Here is a 23,709-nt window from a genome sequence, read left to right on the forward strand (position 1 = left end):
ATCTTAGTTACATTTGGAACTGAAACAAAACGGTACCAAAACCCATTGTTTGCTCGGAAGCGCTGGCATCGCGGGATGGAAAAATAAACATGTTTCGTGGGAAATGGACGGTTAGGTTAATTCTCGCTGTGGAAACATTGCCGTTTTACAAGTTAACTGATGTTTCAGGTAAAATTCGGACGTTCGTTTGAAGTAGGCACTAAAAAAATTACTACTTAACATGCGGCAGGGCTCAACGTCAGTCGGCTCTCTAAAACCATTAAGGAAAATTAATTCAGGCTAGCTCAATTTGTGCAGCGAAGAAAACACTTTGACGTTGCATACGAAGTCCTATTTTGTTCGACCAGGGACAGGTGTATGTCCGTCGATATAATAGAAATCTAACAATAACATACATATCAGCACATTTAGCTGTGTATGCTACGCACACATCACCTATTTACGGATAACCTAAAATATCTCAGTCAGTCGCGCAGAGCGAGCACTTAGCAGTCATTTCCGAGCTCGTCCGGTTGTTTATTGCCTCCAACTGAACGGATGTTGCTTTACCTGCATTTATACTGCACTATTGGGCAATCGAGAGCACACACTCACGTGTACGAGCATTATGTCAGCCTAGTAAGTGCTACATCTGAGAGTGTAATTAAATTCGGGCTTAGTTGGAACCTAATTATTAACCTAATCATTTCATTAAGCTTACGTTAACCCAATGCGATAAAACAGGGCGTCAGTTGTCTATTGATTGTGTGCCTTTTTCAACATCGAATATCAGCTTTTAATTAAAAAGTTTTGTAAATAAATTTAAGTCATATTATGCAGCACTTTTCCCTTGACTTTTCGTGGCGAAACCGTTATAAATATTCTTGCGAGTGACTCATGAAAGTTTTGCTAGCCTGAAATCTGCGGGTCGGTGGAATTTTAATAACGCACAAAGAGGTCTAATTTAGTTTGGGTAAGGCTGAACAAAGTTAGCGTCGAGACGTCAGACGCGGCCCAACTTCTTCCAAGTCTGGCCAAGTCTTGCTAGCTAAGTAATCTCACAAAGAATAACATCGTTGGAACATGGTGTTGAAATTACTGTTCAATTAAACATTTCTATTATTAAACATTTCTCGTAATTCCGCAGTTTTTACTAGTCAAACATTGAGTGTATTTATCAGCACCATATTACAAAGTTTTACATGATGTAAGTATTTCAACGTAATAACATACTTACTCGTAATTACCGTAGGGACAGGTGAACGGAAAGCTCGTAATTATGAACGTTTTACCACAGATTCCTTTCCATACGAAAATAAAGGTAACGTATAATAAAACAAATAGCCTCTCAATTTGAGCAGTGTTTGTCAATTCTGCCGGTTGCCTTTCCCGGCGTGCGAGCGAACAATGGCGGTTAATTTAATTCCGCTATATTTCTGTTCTCCCAGCCTCGGTGAGAGGTAAACATGTTTATTTATGCTCGCTGTAGGCCCTGTCACCTTATTTTCAGAAGAAAGTATTCAAATTATATATACTCTTCTTTAATATTCTCCAAGTCTTTCCTTCAATAAACTCTCGTTACAAAAAAAGACATTTTTATTTCATGATTAAAATACTTTTCTCTGGAAATGGTAACGCACACACAAACAAAAGGTTCCCTATCTCGACTGCGTCTAAGTGAAGTTTAGCACAGTGATATCGTATGTCATTGTTATATTTCTTGTTTCAGGTATGTACACTGGCAGCTAGTGAGGATCATCTAGTATAGTCTGTCGAGAATGAAATCTCACTTGGAAGGACGCCAAATTGCGACTAGTCTTAAAAGTTGATAAAGAATTATGGCGGCGAATGGAACGGAAATTTCTGAAAAAAGCGTAAATTTTCAAAAAAATGGTTTATGGAATAATCTAGTAAAAAGCTTGATTTCATACAGTACCAGAGAACATCATATTTCATTCAGGGATTTGAGGGCTTCACATAAATGTAACAGCCAAATTCGCGAAATTCTTTATTGGCGTTCAATATCGCTCGAACGGCTGTAAATAAATTTTATTATTTCGCACGTTATCAAACCCGACGCGTGTGTAATAAATGTTTTACATACTACATTTGGCAATTGACAATCTGTGATTGAATTGCGTCTTCTTCCTTTAGACGTTAAAATTATATGAATAAATATTTTTTGCTTTTGATAGAAGGGTACAGTTTTAATATTTTTTATATGTACCCATAGCTATTGCCGTATCTTCGCCTGCGTGAATTTCCCAAGGAATACGTACTTTTGTTTTAGAGATAAAAAATAAGCACGTCCTACCTCTGTACTCCTAACTACTTGTTTTCGAAATTTTACTCGTAATATTCAATTCTTTATCAATATTCAAAACTCGTACGGTAGAGGAGGTAACTATGATATAGACATTACTTTCGCTTTTATAATAGTAGTTGGGATAGGAGAGTATAGGTCACATTCATGTTTAATTTTTGAAAATGTAAATGTAGGTCGTGCAAACTCCTCATTGTTATTTTGATTCTTCATGTGTATAAAGCTCTTAAACTTAACGACTACCAAGTGATTGACGAAAAATATTGTTTCGATAAAATATTATGGCCAGCGTTTTATTACCCATTTGTAAAGGGGGTCTTTGTTCGCTGGACTTTTACGACCTGCATAGATACAGGCCCACGAACTTGCTCATGGTATTAGAAATACGAGGAAAGGCTGTACTGGTAACATAAAAATTACTAATTTGTGATGAACCATGGAGTTCACCCATAAGGCACTTATTCTCATACGTCCTAGGCTAGGACGCCCTCATAACGAGCTATTGAAGAACTTTTTGTTGGGCTTCACTCCCGTGGGAATTTAGGGATAAAAAGTACCCAATGTGTTCCAGGTTATATTCTACCAAACTTCTAGATCTAATCTAGTCTTTTGACTCTGTCTACCGCGTAAAGGACTTAAAAGCATGTGTGTATTAGAAATGGAGGGTAAAGACCAAGGAAGGGATGAGTAGTGAGGTTTACGGTTTGCTCGAAACTGCAGTGGGACACAGCTAGAAACCCAAATAAATATATTATTACGCAGAAAAGTAAATAAGACAATTTAATTGAAACGGCGGCAGGGAATGGAAGTGGCCGCGCATGCAAACTAATATAAAATTTAATTTCGTTGTAACGTTCCTTGGCGTCTGTTTTGGCTTGACGTTTCTTTTATGAAAGGAAATTTATTTCATCACGAACTCTGTTGTTGTTTTAATTTTTCTTTGGTTCCTCTAGATAGTATGTGGGACAGTAATCATTGCTTCCTATACCAGGACCACCGCTGGGCTGATTCTTCTTACAAACTATTTAACTTGCAGTATATGTATGTGAGTTGAAAGTTACTGTTTCTTTGGGTGAAATCTTGCACCTCAGTTCTCTAGTAAATATATTTTTCCCGAGATAAAAGTAGATTATCAACCAATTGAGCTGAAATGGAAATTTCAAAGAATTTTCTTATTAATAATTAATGAATTTATTAATTATCTTTGACTATGGGAAGAAAAGCATAAATTAACTAGCAAGAACAGATTCCCCTAAATAATATTATTAGAAAAGTTTAGGAAAAGGATCCGTTGCCCTTATGAAATAAAAGAAGATTTCGTCGTTCTATATCTCTTATAAAACCGAATGCACATATCTCCTTTAATTGTATTAATCTTCTTTTTTGTTGTTATAATTTGACTGTCGCCGAGTAGAGACCATACCATGAAAGTGGGCCCTTGGCAATATGAGGGTTGTTTGCAGCGACAGTAGCGCCACGCCTGCGGGACTCTTCTCGTGGTACGAACTCTAATAAGTATTTTAATTAACTTGCGTCCTCCGGCTGCCGGAGTCGGATTGTTTTTGCGATTACCGGCCCCGCTATCTAGGGTTGTCGATGGCCGTATTCGGGTTGAGTACTTGTTTGGTCTGCCATTGGATTTGTTTAAATTAATGTTTACTGGACGTGGACATAGGTCTCCACCGCTTTGCTATTAGTTATGCTGGTGTGTTATAAATTATAATTTATAATGTACTTCTCAGAAAATTTATCCAATTAATATATGAGAAACCGAAGTCTCGAATTTCGAAGATGAGTCCAATAAAGAAATTTATCAGGGTTAATCTCATGTAAATATAACAAATTAATTCGATAAAATTAGTACTGCACTCTGCCTCTGTTAATGATGAAAATTAGATATATTATTAGATTTCAGACAACCCTAGCTGACCCACTCTAATTGATATAAGCACTTCACTAGGAAAATAACCGAGAACGAACCCTAGTGTATATTCATTATTTTTTGCCTACACATCCACATCCACAACAGTGTGTTAATTAATATATTTACATAATATAAACCCTACTTCTAATTCGATCCACTGTTTTGTTTCACGATAAGGTTTGAGGATAATTTCGTCCTTTCAATCCGCCGTTGAAATCTTTATTACATTATTTGAATAATAGTGGTGGGAACCCTCGATGCGTGAGTTTTTCGTGGCCGGTTTTTTAAAATCACACAAAATGTCGCGAATTTCCATGATTTCTCTCTATACTTACCTTTCTAAATATCCATTATTTTACTAGGTGTTTTCACTTCCTTTCACTCCATGTATTTTCTTCCTGGAAATTTTAATTCCGACCATATCAAGCGCGATTGACAAAGCGCGCCTTCCAACCCCCGTTTCGCGAACAAAGCGAGGAGTGGTGAATATACGTCACCATTCGTTACTGTTTCTGCCGCGCAATGTATCCCCATTTGAATTAATATCTCGCAAGCCAAGGAATCCCGGAGCTGTGATTCTGTGCACTTGAATAGGTAATTTACAGTCAACTGCATGTTAAGTCGGACTCGAAATTCTAAGATGTGATAATAACAGGTATTTGAAATTGTGATCATATTTCCGGAGACAGATAATTAGCCTAATATTTTATTTTAGAAATTTTCACGAGGAGAGCATTGCCCCCGGGGCACTTCTGGTCAAAAAATATCATAGCCAAGATATTAGACTAACACTCCAGTCCAATTTTCCGGTGTCAACTGTCAAAGTACTCGGTACACAGGGTTTAGTATGTGTAATGGTTTGCGCATACACGCCGCCTTTGTAGATAGGATAAATATTGACTTTCATACTCTCCGGCGCTTCTGGACTTCTGATTTTTTATTAAATTTTTGGGTACGGTCCACTACATTTAGTTGCTTTTATGCTGGATATGTCGTGGTAATATAATAAGGTGAAATTGCAATTTGGGATCTACAGTTGACAAATACAATATTTTCTCTAGTTTTCCCTGTCTTGTGTCTCTAATCAGATCGTGTAAAAATGTGAAATTATTTCCCTGATTTCTATCTCAGCTAAAATTAACATAAGTAGGTACTAACATAAGGTACTTTTGTAAATTGAGCAACATTACTAATAAATAAGTCGGTACTGCTAATAATAAATTTGATGATACAGCCAAAAGGAGGCCATGGAATGGACGAAACAGAACGACAATAGTATCGAGTTTAGTTCGTTAAGACTAGAATAAGCCTTTAATGAATCAATAAAAGTCTCTTGAGAAGTTCGTACGTTAACCGTAAATAAAGTGTACATGAAGATAAATTTCTGTTTACATTAACTTTCTCATAAACCGTGTTTAGATATAAGTTACTTAATTGATAGTTGAACGAAATGTTGCTGTTTTCATCTTGAAATTTCGATTTAGTTTCGAGATCGATTAATTAATAAAATTCAGGCATATACATTTTGTTCAGTGTCTTTTTTCAGTTTTAGTGAAACAGTAGATTGCCCCAGTTTGTCCCGGAATGAATGTCACTGAGTGCCCTCAACTTTCGCCTTTCCAACTCTCCTCATTACGTCACCTCCAGCCAAAACCCTCGAAAATGCACTTTATTCCCTCAAAATTAAGGCCAAATTAAACGAAACCAAAAATGCCAGTGTTTAGGCGTCGTTTGCAAAATGTCAAGTTGTCGTGACTTCTAAAGAGGATTATAGGGGAGATTAATTATAACTCGCAATATAGAAATAAATACATAAAGATCAATACAATACATCGAAAGTGGCAACTTTTTGTTTAATAAGAATTTAATTAGGCTGTGAATAACGTTGTGGGTTACATAATTACCTACACATACATATTTAATTTATAATTCGATTAAGACTTTATTTTGTAACTGTTTGTTATTCCGTAATAAAATAAAATAAAATTGACCCTTACTCTCGACCGTCTTGGATTGAATGGAAAAGTATTAATTTAACCGCTAACTTCTAAGCTAAGCTACACGTTAATACGCCATTCTCACCCAAGGTAATTTATATATATCACTGCAGGATCGACGCGGTAATAGGTGTGGTTAATAGGCCCGTATACCTATGCAAATATATTCGATTCCATTATCCCAGGTATGTTTGTTCGAGAGAAGATAATCTTGCGAAGGTAAATAAAACATGTTTTGTTCCACTTGAATTGTGCGGTGTGTCTGTCTTAGTATCTTTATTTACATACGCACAAAGTTGATGTGGAATTTGGAAGCCACATTTTTTATATATGTACAGTCACTGCATGTTTAAGTAGCATATAGACTTTTATGCGTTCGTGATAGCGGACATTTTGCAATGGATTTGGGTACATCAATGAAATGTTAACTGACATTCGAAGCACTTTGGTTCCCTTCAAATACTTAGTAAATAATAATAATAACAAATAATGTTAGTAATAGCATTATTTCAGGTCTAGCTAAACTGGTATTTGACACAAGCGGGCGCGCCGCAGCCTTTAAAAGCGCCCAGTGTATTTATTTGGTCAGGCGGCGCCGGCTACCCTAACGAGCGATCGGACCTATATATTGACTGATTTACGAGCTTACACGGGCCTGGCGTTTCGACCTACCAACTATATAGGACTCAGTGGATCTACTTGTGCGACATAATAAAAGGTGCGCATGCATACTTCGCGTAAAAAGCGGGGCGCGGATGAAGCTTATTTCCTTTTCTTGTCATCTATGAATAGAGCGATAGCGATGTAGGGGCGGAGACGTTGCGGAACCGCTTACCCAACTCGTCGGCCTCTGCCCCGCATAGTGAAATAAGACGACTAACTACGGCTTAACTAGTGGTACACTGAGGGCGAGTTCCCGTAAACCGGCAAATTTGCCTGCGTAGTCGTCTAAAGAAATGTTATTAAATGCAGTTGTGATGGATCACTGGTGATTGAGGCTTCGTTGTAGAGTGTACTCGTAAAGGAAGCGCCAAAGGAATTTCAGATCTTCTTTGCCACAAATCTACCAGTCACACGGCGTGTTCCTGTCTAAAATATTATTTATATAATAACGGACCATGAAAGGATTTTCTGTGTAATAATGGATAGTCCATAAAGCTTAGTTGCCCTCCCCGTGTACTCATTTATTGGATCTTTTTACAGCCAACCCTTTGTGTGTTTACGACGGTGTTGGTGCGTGTTGGATACGGTACTTTATGTTTACCTAGAAAAATATTGGCCATTTGGTCCAATATATTGGTTGAGGTTCGTTTCTCCTGTCGTCTGAAGCCTGAGCTGAGCGCATGCGTAACTGTGGCTTAAGTATAAGCGTTCGCGCAGCAGTCACGTATCAAATTGTATGAGACGAGGCACACTGATTGCGATGCTTACTCGTATTTAGTTTTAGACTTTTGTTATTTACAGCCTGGCATCAGCCTCAAATGAAATATATATATATATGAGAGACAAAGTATTGGTTATTGACGTTAGCGACTCAAAGTTAACTTTGCTCATAACATTTTACTCAGAAAGGAGAACGTCCTTAACTGTTAGCTCGAGTATTTAATAAAGTTGTAACGACACACATCCCCTGGAGATCTGTGACGGTTTGAAGTCGGGATCCCGAGGGAGCGAGACGGCAGCTGTCATTAATCATTTGAATTTTCAATGAAGCCAGGGAATTAGTTTCTAATTCGGAGCCAACAGGTACCTACCTTGCCTTAAAGTCGCGTCGCGCTTTCCTTGCTAATTTAATGTGGTGCTAAATGATCGTAATATTCTTTCTGTTGAAATTCTGTATTTTTGTACTTCGCTTGTACGGTCGCCTGCAAAAGACCAGTCATACTTTTGAATTTCTAGGAAATAAAACTCCAAAGTTTTACTGGATATTTGCAGCCGACCAGTAAGCCGATAAGTAAGTAGGTATATCATTCTATTACGTTGCCTAATAAGCAAAATCTTATTTGATTAAAACATTGCATCTAAAAGCTTTAATCAAATAATGATTAAAGCTTTTAGTTGAAATAAACTAAGTTCGTTTAAGTTCTAAAACTAGTTCCTAGGTATATTAAGGAACAGGGTAATTTAATCGACCAAAAAAGTTGTCCTATCCGACACATTTTTTGTACCTAAAAGCTAGTCATTACTTGAAATAATACGTAGAAGACAACATAAATAAACAGCAAACATTACAACGTCAATATACTTGAAGCTAAAATAGATACTCGTAAAGACAAAACAAATTATAGTTTCTATCCCAAGCATACGTGAGACGTTACCCGCCTCTCATGATTATATGTGCGAGATAACAAGGGTTCTCTCCGCAGTCAGGACTCGTTTGAATACATCGATTAACTTTGACATGAGAAAATGTATGAGTAAGTACACTCAATCAAAATACGAACTACTACGAACGAGATACGCGCAAAAACAGCCATTTATTTATAATCTAAATAATACTTTCTTAATATATTCTCTTCTTCATCTTACTCGAGTATAAATTCTTTTGATTCAAAATTATGCAGGTAATCTGTTTAGCAAGAGATAAGAAAGTTTTGTCGGAAGTTATTAACAAGTAAATAAATTTAATCCAAAACTAAGTATTTGAGAATGAAAAGATACGGCAGACGGGAAAGGACAATTCAAGTCGTAGCTAAATAAAAACCTACTGAATTATTATATTATCGTCTACAAAAGCAACTACATATACATACTAAGTATTAGCACGAGCCTTTTTTATTTAATGTTGTTGACGTTTCGACGACCTTGAAACGTTCAAAGCGCAAATGTTTAAAATACACTAAACAAATTGCATCAAAAACTAAATATTCATGGATATAAATTCACGCAAAGTCGTCGTAGTTAAATAAAAGCCTACTGAATAATATTAATCAAATTCCCAGTACGCGCCCCGCGCTACCTAAACAGTCAAGTATTTAGCATAAAAAGATTTCGCCTTTACAGCCGAATTTACGTCGCTCGCTAATTCCAACAATACAGTTCGTTAGCGCCGACAGTGCATTCCAATTTTTAACGGAGCGCTCTGATAGGGTTATTTCATTATTCTTGAAAAAGGAATTACATTTTTATTGGTTAATCCGATTGGTTGGATTAAAAAAGAAGAATAATATTGTGTGCGGCAAATAACACGTTTGAATCAGAAAATCTATTTTATCTATTTTAAGGGTTCTATTAGACACTCGTCTATGCTTTAGAAAAGGTCAGTATTTTTTTATGCCAAAGTAACACAATGCGAACATCCAGAAATATATATTTACTCTCTTTTCTTTTTCTTAATTAATCTCATTTCGGACATTAGAGTCTTTGTAGATTCGTCACATGTAACAATTTCTTATATCATAAAAATGTATGTAAATGTCAGTATAAGCGTAGACATGAAGGTAACAAACAAACAACATACTTTCGCATTTATAATATTGGTTAGGACTCATTAAGTGACACCCCTCGGGGATGCAGGATGTTAGGTAATTGTTTTTAAGCTCAAGTTACGACCGCTTTGTAACCATTTCGTTTTGTTGTATTGGCGAGTGTCGTGTGGGTTCTTGTTATTTATTATCATCCTTCTATGTATTTATTTTTGTTCTCAACCCTTCAAAGAAATTGAGAGGCGTTGAGAGAGACTAGAATAAATTTTTTACAGATTAAAATTAACATAATTTGATTGATTGTACTTAAATATATACATAAATTAATACTAGAATGACAGATCTACAATGTCGGACTTATCCCATGTAGGGATCTAAAGCAATGTACTTAATGTTTTAAGAGAGTGTAAATAAAAAAATCTCTCCTAGTTAGAATATAAGGCTAGTTTAAGTTGTTTTAATTGTAGAGAACAATTCCCAACAGTGGGCTCCCAACAGTGACTGGTGACTGTGATGATGACAAATTTATTTTTACTTATTAAAAAGTATTTTTGGATCCTTTTATTACATTTTTCAAAAGGCAATTATAACCAACCACAAGTTGTAAATAAAGTGAGCCAATTTGTAAATGAAAGCCTTCCGACATTGTAAGTTTTCCTTTGTAAGTAGAACAAACTGAACCGAGCTCAGGGAGTCTGTGTGGAAACACACTGTTTTATTTAAAACTCGGTCCGTTGTGTGCGAGATGAATATGGAATATTAATTAAGGCGCTATTAAGCCGCACACTTGCGCCACCGTCACATGTTGATCTATTTCTTTGCGAAATATTAAAAATGGACAAATTATGCCAAGAGCAGCCAACAAATTTTATCGAGATCATTTTTTTTATTTTTCGTTAAGACATGTAAGAACCTGATAAAAATGTAATGGAGGCACTAGTTTGCGGCTAGACATAGCCATAAAGTGAATTTAAACTCGAAAACGTTCGTTTGTACACACTGGTCTTTGGAATACAAAATTTTGTCTAAGAAAGGAATGAAAGGCGAAATTCATGGTGGTGTTGAAAATTGTAATAAATGACGGCTTCTTCTCTTTCCGCGCTTTTTAAAGTAAATTCCATCAAAAATGTTGCGAAGAAGCAACATCAATTATGTGTGGTAATTTTTGTATTTTATTTGGATATGGTCCGTAATGTCAAAACATTATTCTACGCAATGTTAATTCATCATTCACAATTTAATCATTCGCAATGTTAATCATCGTCGAGTCAGCCACAAGTAGTCCACTGTTAGAAATATTTACACAGATCATAGTTATGTTATTTCCCATACAAATTATGTTTGTATTTTAATATTCCATTTCCCCAATCTATTCACGATTGGTCTATGTACGCCTCTAATTCCCAGCAGATTTCATTTTCCGGCGGGTGCTACGTCGTAGCTCCGGCTTATCTACTACGGCGTAGGCATCGTAGCGCTACGAGGCGACGGCTCGTAGCTTGTAGCAGCCGCTCGTAGCTTACACGACAGACGATATTCAAACGTTGCACGTGCATTCGTTTTGACGTTCGAATATTATTTGTATCCAACAAATAATTTTGCATGTAAAATAAATCTTCGCGTTTCTGTTAAAAAGGCTTTTGACAGACGGTCACGGACATATGGACGGACATCGAGCTGATCCCATAATCGTTTCCTTTTTACTTTTGAAGTATTTCTTAGTATCTTATTGCATCTTTTATTCGTGTCCATGAGATTCAATTATTCTTATATCTTCTCTTCCAAACTAAAAATCCGATTTCATCGATATTCGAGTCGTAATATTTGACGGTGCTCTTAAAATACCCCGAGTCAGCCTCTGCCGCGCCACGGGTACAACGACCTCGTTTCGATGCCTAAATAATTCAAGCCTACGACCCGCTTGCAAAGTTTCAATAAAGTTTATACATTCCTATACGTCATATACGTATATCAGTTACCTATTTTTCATTAGTAATTTCAGGTAAATTTAGAAAATCTACAAAAGCTCCGATTTGAGCTTTAATGTCGTTAACAAATGGAGTGTTTCATTCTACGTAGAAATAAACAATTCTGAATCAGATAGAATATAGATATTTTAAGAAAATTACGAATCATATTTTATATGTCTTTAATATAATCGAGGACCGGCTACACCGCTTTAACATGCACTTATGCATCATCGTAAAGCTCAGTCGTATTGCACATCGTACGCTAGTGTGCAGTATCAGATTCTATGTGAGACTCCTGAAGGCATTTGACATGACTTTTACGAATAATAATCTAGTGACAGCAGATGGGCGCAAGGTTTATTTTGCTGAATAAATGAGATATTAAAATAATATTCAACATGAATAATGGTAATTTAAAGTCAATTAATAATATGGAGTCAAGAGGAAATGTCCAACTGACCGTTGAAGATTTACCGAATCACATTTCCTTTGGTCGCCCGCGTGGATAGATAAGCCCGGGCGAACTCGCTGGGTTACAATTTCGGACGATGAATTTAATGACTTCTTATTTTTGACTAGCTGTCGCTCGCAGTTCTACCCGCGGCTGAATGTTTCTCGTGTATTCATTATACTTTTACGTAAAGACATATTACATGTTGAAAATAAAGAATTTTATTTATTATGTAAGTGGTATATAAGAAGGATATCAAATTAGTGAAACTAATTTGGTCGAGTCGATATTCTAAGAAGAAAATGAACGTACTCGAATGTTTACTAAGACTAATATGTCATTGACACAGTTATCATTATCAGTTACAAGTAATGTTTACATTTGCAAGAGTTTATCACGTAAGTAAAATTTACGATATAGCTTGCTTACTTACTACTTATTAAGTTTTAAATCGACCTAAGTAGTAGTAATTAAATATCTCTTTATTTGTATCTCAATTGTCAGATACAGTTCAGATATATAATAAAGAGCATGTTTCTACAATCATTCATATTTGACGAGCCAAATTACAAGTTCAAATCGAAATCGATCGTTGTTTCCCAATACAATTAATTGAGAGGTTGTCTATTGGGACCGGCGATAGGATAAAGGGGCGAAATGAAGATCTTTGTGCGCCGTGACAATCGCTCACAATAAAGACCCTTAGGGACTACTATTTGTTATATAAGTTCCTTATGACGTTACATCGGCCGTTAGTGGTCAAGGTTAATGTTATTTTTTTCGACTTTACACTATAGCTAAGATTTCTTACCCTTTGCAGGAAAACTTAAGCCAGACCACTTCTCGTCCTTAAAAACAATTGAATCTAAAAAGGGCATCTTTTTTTCCTTCGATCTAAAAAGTAGTATTATTCAACTTAAGATGTTATTGCCTAAATACCTTGCGTTTGTGATTGGGACTTGATTACACGACGAGTTTCATCTATAATTTTCTTGAATGTCAAAGATTATCTGCTATTTATTATTATTGAGAATTCCTTTTTGAGGATTTCTTCGTTATGGCAATGGAGTTAATTGGCAGACGAAGGCGGGGCTTAGTAGAAAGCGGAACTTAAGCGAGAGCGACTTTGATAACACATTGACTCAATTGTATTGAAGCAGGGGAGGTAGCAATCAACGCTTTCTTAAAAAGATCAAAAAAAAAAAAACAAAGGATTTGGTGTTAACAACCGTAGCAATAATACTATAACAATACTACTAGTAACATTTTATTTTTGATTGGAAATTTGTAGTACAAAGTTAGTATACTTTGGACTTCTTGTGTCCAACTTTATTGGCTTTGAATTAAATAAGGTAAGTTAAAGTATAGGCGCCAGTTTTCCACAATACTATTTAAACGTTATTGCACAACATAAAAGTTAACAACAAGTGGACTTAATGTCATAAGGCAATCTCTGCTAGCACCTTGCGACCAAACAGAAAAAGTAGCAACGGATGAAATAAAATATACTATTGTATTTGCTATATTTTTTTGTTATAAGTAGTATTATTTTGAAGAAAAATAAAACAGAAATAAAACTGCCGTGTGTCCGCTCTCGGGCGAGCTCTGGCTGCAATAAGCACAAAAGTTGCATAACGAGGTCGATTCGTCTGTAATTGCCTTGCACTCTTCGATCGCCAGTTGATCGTGACTTGTAGGTCTTGAATACAGGATTTTTGTATTGATTCTGGTGTGAAACAGTGAGCGAATAGTTCTGGGAGTGAGTATGCGTGTGCAATGTAAATATTAACAGATGGAAATGTAAGAGTAGGTGCTTATGTACTCGGTCTCTCTTCATAGTCGTATTCCTCATAGCTGAGGGTCGTCGTCATTACGTGGAAAGAAACACGCATAACAACTTTCTTGGTATTATTAATGGAGTGGTTTGCCATTGCCTTCTCCATTTCATACACAAGTTAATAATCAACAAGTGTGCAGGTTTCGTCACGATGTTTTCCTGAACAAAAACATCGTGAACGATGTCGTGACGAAATCGGTGGTCGATGAAAACTACTATACATGTGTCAGATTGGTATACAAACTGGCACGAGTAGGATTCGAACCTGGGACCTTTCGATCCACAGGCGGGCGTCTTAACCATTACACCACCACCGCACCGGTCTCTACGTCTATAAATTTAAATAACAAGATACCGATATTTAATTCGGTAAATAGGCCTTTCTTCGCGTACGCCACCCTCCTCTGTCCTACGCCTCTCTCATCCACGTACAACCTGCGACTTTCATTATATCGTCCGCCCATCTCACTGGAGGTCGTCCGACACCTCTCGCCGGCCCTGGGCCACCATTCAGTCAGCACTTTACTCCACCTGCCATCACGCCGACGTGCTAGGTGACCTGCCCAGCTTCACTTCAGGTTCATGACCGCGTCTCCAACGTCCCGTACGTTGGTACGCTATCGGATCTCGGTGTTTGGAATGTGATCTTGATACCTTGATATTTTCTTAATATACCCTAAGAATTTAAAAAATTAACGACAAAATGAACTTGGAATCTAAGGGAAAATGAAAATAACAAATTGAAGTAAAAGCAGGTTCTTGTTTTATAGTTACCTTGTTAATAAAGCGTCGACGCGGGAATGGCTAGTGACAAAGTTTTAATTCTATACAAACCAGTTCGTACTAGTTACAAACGACTACCATCGTGGAGACAATAATTACGTTACGGAACATTGTATTCATACTGCAATCCCCCGTTCGCACGGACGTAATAAAAGCTCCCGACGCACATTGGCGCATTTTTATAGCTTTTGCCATAAATGTCATTCAACAATTTAGTTTACTTTAAAACTTACAGTGCTCTTAATGCAACAAAAACACTATGAAAAGCGTTGCTGTGTTAACGGATATAATAATATTTATTACATTTTTGCATGTATTTTCCACAATATCAGAAATATACTGACCAAGTAGTATGTGGTAATTTTATTTCGATTTATTTTCAATCTCGCCACATTGGTCGCCAAGTGGACCGCAGCGGTTAGAACAACATATTGCTCGTGTTATTTATCGTCCAATATCTTTCGTCGTTTGACATGTGTAAATGCTAGAAGACTGCGAGGCTGCTATTTAAGAATCCGGAACTGGTCACTACAAAAATTAAAAAGTCATTACTACATTTGAAAATAGATCTCTTTAACTGTAGAATGCAGTTTATTTCATCCGACTGTCGCTGTCTTTATTGTGTGGCGCGATTATAAAAATTGCGTGTCGTTATCACAATGGATTTCACTATTTTAGACAATTTTCGTGCGATGATTTATTATGATTTTTGACGTGGTCTAACTCGATCATCAATCTCGAACAGCAGTGTATCGATCAACTCGGGTCGATTTATGGGAATCAAGCACCATCGAAGATCACTATGTATCACTTTAGTTTAATGGTGTTCATCGATTTGACTAAACTGTTGTCTGTCCCTCGATCAAAATGATAATCACGATATTTCTTTGCCCGATTGTCTCTCTCGCCCGATCGTACGAAACCTTGACAGTAAGGCGCCTTCTACCAGTCTAAACCAACAATTGAGTAACAAGAGCCGACATGTTGTCTGCTTCTAATTGCTTTTGAATAATGCGCACCCTGCGTAGCAAAATTAGTTTAGGCAACACTAGTTCTAATTGTTATTATTATTCAGATTTAATTTATTTTTCAAGGGATGAACACTATAGTGTTAGTAGTAATCCGGGTGACATGATACATAGCGTAGCTTCGCTTCTCCTACGGTCCGCTACTAAATGGTTCAGGTTGTGTTCCATCCGGAGCGATGGTTGAGCCATGAATCGCCAGTTGTGTTTATAGTTTACTGACAACATAATATTTACACAGCTGAATTTATGTTTTGTCTCCGATTTGGGTTCTGCTTGCAATCCATGACCATGATAAAATTTTTAAGGCAAGATCATGACTACATTTTCAATTTAGTTGCATTGTATTTCTTCTTATTAATCATAAGAGTAGGTATAGTATTTTTTTGAAAAAAAAAAATCGTGACTGTTCTATCTCAAATTTGCTACCAGTGGGAGGCGTCCTCTAGTCGAGAGCAATACCCGCGGCCTCAAGATCACTTGTTAAACTGACACCAAGCCAATCCAATACAGACACTATCCCGAAAATAATAAAGTTGTATTTCAATCGCAGCACAGAATAATACTGAAAAGAACTTTCAAATTAAAGTGCTTCATTCAGTTTTAACTTTTATATATTCGGTGGAACGGCATTCGGGATTTACGGCTGATCAGGAAATAACGGATAGTATGAATGAAATTCACTCTATTGGATTTTCTTTAGAATATAATGCTTCGGTATGCTTTTAAATTGTGTTCACCTTACGAATCATTGACAAAATTTAATAGGAATCCACCAAATGTTGAGTTTTATGCATTTGGTATTTCAACGAGTGTCCTAGACATGAACGTAGTAAAGTTTAAATTATGATTTTGCCAGCTCAAAAAGCGCCATTTTTTTAAACCATGGTATTAATTTAACGACTACAGATCATGGGAAAACTTGATGATAGATAAGTCTTGTTATGTAGACCTGTACATACCCGAATTGGGTACCAGGGTCGCATAAATAATCTAAAGCTTTTGTCGTTGGTACGTGTGGCCCCGATAGCCTCCTCGAATTTTTCGATTTTAGGTTAGGAGCTTGTATTCAATTGCAATCAGCATTTCAGTGTTATTTTTTTATATGCATCTAATGTCTTATTTAATTGTCGATTAGAAATATCGTAAAGGTTCGTTCATCCGATTTTTAAACATTTTGCTTAATGCTCTTTGTTTCTTTTACGCTGTTGGAGTCGGCACCCCTAATTCGGCGACTCCAGAGCGAATTAGAACCATTAAAATCTTGACTTCTTCATTCGATAAATTGCTACACCCATTTTTTTAATGACTCAATAGGTAATATAATACCCATTCCAATTGGTTCCCAAATGATAACTTGGATGTTATCTATTTAACATCCAGCAATATAACTATTGTTCGAAGTATTCGTTCACTATCTCTTAGAGCACCGGCTTATTCTGCCTATCCTTTAAAACGGGTACAATGATCCTAGGAGCATTTGTCAGGAGTTGTCGTGCGCTCAAAGGTTCAGGCCGTTGTGTGGGGCCATTTAATGCCATTTACAATGTCAGATGCGATAGAAAAGCACATTAGGGCGAGCCTTTTCGACCATGACAGAGTTAGTAATACATGTTCGCTGAGGATATCAATAAAAGTGTTTTTCTACAAATTATGGAAGAGTTGTCTTGTTATTATAGAACCTCAAATGGATGATTGTGTACCAAGTGCAAATCATATTGATTTAAAACCATTTAATATCAAAATTTAATATAAAATCTGTCGCGTTTCCATTATTCCGGAGCGGTGGGCGAACAGCCCTTATGAATGCATTACCATACCATTGACTCAAAGTGGTTGCTTTAACAGAGAAAACTTTGCATACATTTCATAAAATATTTCTAAATTCTATCAGACATTTGTTAGCCGTTGTTAGCCAAATCAATATCTTAATAGTTGTTTTTATTATGTTGACTAAAATACATACAGACTGATAGTATAGATGGACAATAATTGAGTGCGCAAATTACCTTAGTTTATTAAAAAAGAAAAGGAGAAATTTGAACCTCTAATCAATGGAACTTTTTCTTCTTCAGTGGATTTTCGTCTCTCTTCTCTATTCCCGGCTTTACATTTTAGATTCTCATGCGATGACGCCTGCTTTCTGTTTCAGTTGACGACTCGCACTGACTTAGTAATAGTTTTATATAAAGCGTCGCATCGTATCAAGTTCCCCTTATATTTTCTACTTCTCGTACACAAACTCAAAAAATTTTATCGTCTTTCAAGGGAGTAATTGTAAGCAGATTAATAATGCACAACAGGTTCCAGAGCATTCGGTTAACTATATATAAGTTCTTTGGTCTTAGATGAACTTATCCAAAACAGGCTGAATTGCATCAGCAATATGTTTCAAAATACTTTGTAATCTTTCACTTCGATAAAGAGTCCATCCAACAGGCACCACTTCCGAGTCAGTGACTTTGTCGCTTAACATTCCCCGTCGCGTCCCACCGATGCAGATTATGCCCCGACTCCTGTGCCGCGCTAACACTCATTAAAAATTCACACGCCACCGGACTAGGAGTGTACCCGCAATGAACAACAGGTCTATTTAAAACTACTTTTAGGCTACGACTGCTCCATGTTAATTTTCTATCAAAAGTATACCGATTACTATAAATATTTCCAAACAGCCAATAGGATGAAATCTGTGGATTCAATAAATAGATTTTATTATAGATCCTCGAACGCCCTTTTTTCGAAAATTTTTTATACGAGACCGTGATAATCAGCGAAAGACAACTTTCATACATCTGTCTTTTCTCTCATGCTGGCATGGGATCCACTTCAAACATTTATATCCTTTAAGAATTATTCATATTGGTCGAAAATTCGCCAAATCTCATAACGTATTATTGAACGACCCTTTTATCCCAATTGTAGATTAGATTTCCTTCATTTGCTTTATTGTAATGATTCAGACTGAGCTTCCAAAACTGTTGCGAAATCGAGATGAGTTGTCAGATCATCGCATTGGAACAGTTCGATCTTGGATTAGAGTTGGTTCTGTCGGATTTAGTACTGGGATAAAATGGGAGAAATCCAGACAGCTGTTATCTGGAGCCGTAAGACGCGTTTCATGACATAATAAAGTATCGAAGAATGTGGTGCAAAGCAAAAGATGGGAGATAATGTTGAAAGGAGCACATTTTATTTTTTTCACTATATTTATAATTATGACTGTTTGCCTGCTACCCATGTAATGATTGTATGCTCTATGCAAAATGTACACGACATTGTCATACGACCGACAGCAAAACCTATCGTAGTTGTACCGCCTGCTCTAGTAACACGTCTTAGGCAACACACTAATACTAACACACTATCGGCGAAATCAGAAAAATGCCGAGCGTACATTGCGTAGTTTATATGAAAGCTTTTATTTACTTCAAGAAAAACCCAGCAATGTACGTCGAAACTGCTAAGTTTGGCAGAGTGATATAAAAAGAGGCTTATTGCCAGCAGGCTGTCAATTATGATGATGATGATGACAGCCTATATTATTAGGCTGTACTTTGTGTCGCTGTCTCCTATACCTTGCCCGCAACAGCTCCTTGCTGTTTATGAACCAGCGCCACCTGGCGACAGTTGTCGGGACCCATTACCGGCTGACGTATATAGCGCTTGCTTTGCACGTTTTGTTTTTATTGTTATCACGACGTGAATGGAAGATGAATGGAACGTCATTTGTCTTGCTAAGTTTCGTTTTGTTAGTTATGAAGACGTTACTGCATGTTCTGTTGTAAATTCTAGTAAGGATGTACTAGCATTAGTGTCGTCGACCTTATAATTTGTTGTTATATTAGAAATACATATAATGGCATTAAATATAATAAGTAACCATATTTATATTAAAGATGCTAAAGTTTATGTTTTAAAGCAATACAGGGTTCACTCAGAGATAATTCTGAAATTTTGTCATAAAAGTTTTAACTACCTAATATTTGTGTGGTCCTGTGCGGTCGGCTTTCACTGCATTATTAACTAAGTGGCCGGGCTAATCCCTCAAGCGTTTCCCGCTTCCGGTCATATTGCTGTGTTGATTCCACAAACTGCATCACCAGTCAAGTTGACTAATCTAATTGTTTCATTCATCGCTAGTCGCACATCACATTTTACATTACATACGTAGTATTAACTTACGCAAATGCAGTTTCTCTATTCTTAGGTGCAACTCATATAAGACATTTATGTAGTAGGTTTACGCCACCACTTATTTCCGGCACAGTATAAAAAAGAGTACTACGTACTTCCGGTGAAGGAGTATTTGTGCCTACACACTAGTTCTAGTCTGGTTGACCATTTCGTGTACATGCGACTACTTGCCACTAGTTAGAGGTAGGTTAGGATGGAGCGAATTGAGGAAAATTTGACACCAGAGTTAGCAATAGCACATTCGATAACAACAAACGAATGTAAAAAAATATTAATAATTATTATATATAAAAAAATATTTCTGTTTTCAGTAAATTTATTTACTTTATTCACTGTTTCCTCTCATCTTGTCTTTCGACAAGCCTCCTCTTCCAGGAAAAGAAGACTGCTACAATGCTAAAAAATAGTTGTAAATCTAACCTTATTTCCCGAGGAACGTGCCAGCCTGTGCTTAGAAATTAACCTTAGCTGGGTTAGTTAACTAACTAAACATATTACACGAGTTAATTAACTCATGTTTTTTTATTTATTTCAATGTAATATGTTTGTGCGGCGCAAACTGCAGCTACGAGCTTTAGGGTGAGAAACTACTAAACACTAAACATCAAATTTTAACTAGTAGCTTACTCAACTGTGCATTAATACTCAACACAAACATTTAGGTTTATAACATAACTAGCGACCTGTCTCGGCGTCGCCCGGGTAAAACCATAATAACTTATTCACAAAAACCTTTCGCAGGAATAACACTATCTGTTTGTGAAAGCCATACAAAAATCCGCCCGGTAGTTTAAAATTTATCGCGTTTACACTCATACACGACAAGGGGACTTCTTTTTATATTAAGATAAGAATATAAATTATTGATTGCTTAAAAGCATTTCAATGTTTAATATAACATCGTTGTATCAGACCGTCTGTCATTACAGTTTTATCATGCGAGATTTGAACCATATTATACGTACGAATACATATAACTGATCGAGGTGTAGGAGTACATCCTGAACATACATTGCTAGTCCTTTAACGTCCTACCTGACTATAACTTTTGATAATTTTTGGAAATTTTGGTTTGTTTTTTGTAATGTTTCTGTCAAACTAGTTCATATTGAGCGTCATGGCTCCTCGCGGTTAACTCGCTCCCCGCTCTAAGTGAAAAGTTCATGCTTTATTATTTTTAAGCCGTTAACACAATTAAGTAATTCCCTTGCGGTCCGTTCTCGTTTGAGGATGTTTTACAGAAAGCCTCCCCCGACTTCTGTGGAATTATGCCTGTTAGCGAGAATGTTGTGTTAAGCAGGAAAACTTGTTATGAAAAATAATGACGGTGTTTTAACACTTTTATAAAAGATGGTAATTAAGTCATATTATAAAAAACAACTTAACAAATCTTCAAAAGAAAAAAATACAATAATTCTACAAATACTAACTCTATGCCGGTAATAGTTCCGTGTTGCGCCCTGAACCTTTTACTTTCTCTAGAAAATTATAAGTTAAATGTACAATCAACAGCACATCAACCTACACAAAATAATTGCAAACTACATGCAAGGTAACTTGATGTGCTGTTGACTGTACTATTTTATAGAGCAATCGGTTATCTAACAAGTCTTAATTAGTATTATTTTCTTTTCAGGTAAGTACACGATGTTAGTCATTCATGCAGGATGAGAGTTAATTTTGAACCGAGGTAAAAAAACGTAGTCCATTATGTAAGTAGTACATATGTTTTTTAATTTACTCAAAAAGAGTATGTTCCAAATTTGTACATACTAGCGCCATCTATGACATTTCCTTTAAACTAAATAACCAATGGACACTGCTTTCACGGCGGTGAGATCACCGGAGAACCATACTTTCTCCCTTTTCGTATGTGCTTTCGTCGTCCCGCAATGTGCAGTGATTCTCGCTACGTTCCAAAGAGGGCGCTTACTTATACTGTCTTTAACTGTCGCCGAACTCGATAGATGCCGACGCGAACTTTATACTTTTAAAAACACCTATGTATGTTGAATCCGCCAAAGTTTGGTGAATTGTTTGCCGATTGTGTATAACCGGCATAATAATATACTTTCATTTAAAGGTGTGACGACCGAGAGGTAAAAAAATATATAAAAAAGTAACATCATGGCAATTATCTCTCAACAAAAATTAAACATCAAAATCAGATCATATTTACGGATTTAAAATTCCACAAACATACTTATTATTCCACAAATATTCCAATACTTATTACGGTGTTCTGTACAATAAAGAGTTCATTCATTAACTGGTCCTTATAACACCCCTCTGGTCGAAGGTTAAACATTAACATGCAGTAACCCATTCCCACATTGCTCTGTCTTTGATGGGAATAATGGGTGGGTACCTATAATTTTTTATCTCTCCCTGCCAGCTTCACGCTCTACGGTTACGATATCAACACGCACACACACACATAAGAGGTAGCCATTCATCAATCAACGGGATTGAACCTCTGAATTGGTGGCGGCCCCAATGGACGGTAATTTCGCCCAAAACATTAGTGGCAATTTACCACAGTAATGCAGGCTGAAGAATGAAAATGTTTGGGCTTGGTGGCGAATTGGAAATGTTAACTTGAAGCTGTTTCTGTTGTTTTTTAATCAATAAACTACGATGAATATAATAAATAATCAAAGAACTAAATTTGAAGAGCCGCGGGCACAAGATGGTTAGGTACTATATAACAGTTACCTAGAATTCGGTCCTAAAGCTCTAAAAGCTGACCATTCCCTTGGGATAATAATCTGTTTTTTATCGTCATTTTAAAAAACTGAAAAGTTGAACAATACTTTTACTTTTTGATGTATGTTAGAACTATAATTTAAAAATTTCCTGCTTTAAATTGAAACTGGAGGCGTGTCATTAGTGGTTTTGTAAAAAACATCCCGGCAAGTGTAGCCTGCATACACGAACGACATCATTACATACACACACTCGCCCTCGCTACTGAACCAATTTGCTGAACAACAGCGTTACTGTAAACAGCTCGTATGAGAGAAATAATTATATTCCTGGAATTAATATGAATAAATTTCATTTATTCACTGTTCAAATAATGTTTGTTGCAACAATTTAGTCATTTTATTCAGCCAACAGGAAACTAGAAGAACGTTTTGAGTATTCACTGAAGTTCACGAGAAATAATTGATAAGAAGTTTGGAACAACCTTAGAGAATTTTAGATTAAATCCAAACATTAAAGTCTAAGCAGCCTTTTAGAACAAGATTAACGGGGCACCAACATAGATTTAGTAACGATTTTTATTGCTTCCTCTATAAAACATAGGCGTAATTTATCACAACCCAACTGTGCTTAAAACGATGGCCTTTTTCGCAGCGAGAAAAACAAAGGACGAGGGATAACCCTCGTGGGCCTATTCGGGGGCAAAATTGAATTCTGTCGCGGAAACTAATTTTAATGGGCCTAAAGTGCCCCGGGCGCATATTTCTCCTGTCCAAACGGGGCAAAAGGTTACTTGTAAATCCACTCCCTACAAGCTCTGCGTGCCTCGTTGCCTGGAGGATTTTTCCGTATTGCTAGACACGAGTCTTCGTGAAATCGCCAGCAATATTAAAATTGTTTACTTATATAAGTATGCAAATATCACACACTTAAAAGTGGCCATTCTGATTATGTGGTTGAGAAGACATTTTGATATCGTGGACTGTTGAAGATTGCTGCAATGATTGGAGAATACATAGTACAAGGTTGGCAACACTTTTTAACGAGATACTCTTACACAGCGTGAAAAGAAAAACTAAAGCAAATAAACAT

General features: G+C 36.6%; 1 protein-coding gene across 1 annotated transcript in view; it reads left to right on the top strand.

The window, feature by feature from the left end:
- The window catches only part of rg (rugose), a 397,734-nt gene that overhangs the window by 39,402 nt on the left and 334,623 nt on the right, over positions 1-23,709 (top strand). The gene's annotated exons all lie outside the window — the stretch shown is intronic.

The sequence above is a fragment of the Plodia interpunctella genome, chromosome 20 (genome assembly GCF_027563975.2).
Source record: "Plodia interpunctella isolate USDA-ARS_2022_Savannah chromosome 20, ilPloInte3.2, whole genome shotgun sequence".
Taxonomy (NCBI): domain Eukaryota; kingdom Metazoa; phylum Arthropoda; class Insecta; order Lepidoptera; family Pyralidae; genus Plodia; species Plodia interpunctella.